This window comes from Vigna radiata, chromosome 6 (genome assembly GCF_000741045.1).
Source record: "Vigna radiata var. radiata cultivar VC1973A chromosome 6, Vradiata_ver6, whole genome shotgun sequence".
Classification (NCBI taxonomy): Eukaryota; Viridiplantae; Streptophyta; class Magnoliopsida; order Fabales; family Fabaceae; genus Vigna; species Vigna radiata.
The window spans coordinates 33,568,103-33,569,346 of NC_028356.1; positions in this window are offsets into that span (position 1 = coordinate 33,568,103).

Consider the following 1,244-nt stretch of genomic DNA (forward strand, 5'->3'; position numbering starts at 1 on the left):
GTACGTTTTAACAATGTGTACCGAATTATAGTAGACAAAAATACCCTCATTTGTCATGGATTCTAAGTTTTAAGGTTAAGGATATTTAAATAATTTTCATTCTCAAAACTAAAAAGAAAAAAAAAGAAACCTCCAAACCCTTACTCACCTCCCTCATTCCTCTCAACCCTTTCTCTTTCATCTCTTTCACTTCAACATTTTCTCTGTCATCCTTGCTATTGTCCCAATTGAAAAAAAAATCAGAAACCCTTCGTCATCAAAGATATTTTCTCTCTCATCTCAACATTTTCTCTATCATCCCTCCAACATTTTTTCTCTCATCTCAACCCAATTGAAGATGGTGGTATAATTTGAATCAGAGATATTTTTTAAAAATTGAAAAATTTTACTCTTTTATAATCATTTTATATTTATTAATGTGTGTAAAATGAATATAAACTTTGTTCTTGCACAGTGGTTAAAGTTTACTTTAAACGCTTGTATAAATTGATTCAGTGATAAAAAAGGGACATAAGAAAATTAAAGAAATAGGTATAGAAGAGCTCCCTAGAAGTACAATTCTTTCAATTCTAGGTTGTAATCTTACATCGTGTATTACAGAGCAAGGAAAAAGAAACACTTTGTGTAAAGGGAAAAGGACAATAGAGTAAAATATCTTGTTCTTTAAAAATATAATGAAATATGGTGTAGATGTGTAAATAATGTATGAAAGTTTAATTGATTTATGAAGGTTTTATTTACATGATTTAATTTAATAATAAGAAGGGAAAATATATAACACATCCTCCAAATGAACGAACAGAGTAAGAGCAACAAATTACGATGTCACGGGTTGTTGTGTGTGGCTGAGGGAGAGTATGGAGACAAGAGAGAAACAAATTGGATAAGTGAGGAAGGTGGATTAGGGTTAGGCAAGGGTTTTTCAATTGGGGTAAAGTAGGGATGGCAGAGAAAATGTTGGAGTGAGAGAGATGAAAGAGAAAGGGTTGAGAGGAATGAGGGAAGTGAGTAAGGGTTTGGGGTTTCTTTTTTTTTTTAGTTTTGAGAATGAAAATTATTTAAATATCCTTGACCTTAAAACTTATAATCCATGACAAATGAGGGTATTTTTGTCTACTATAATCCGATACATATTGTTAAAACGTACCAACTGAAAAACAGGCATACGCGTGTTAACAAACCCCTCTATATCGATATATAGATATATAGATATATATATATATATATATATATATATATATATA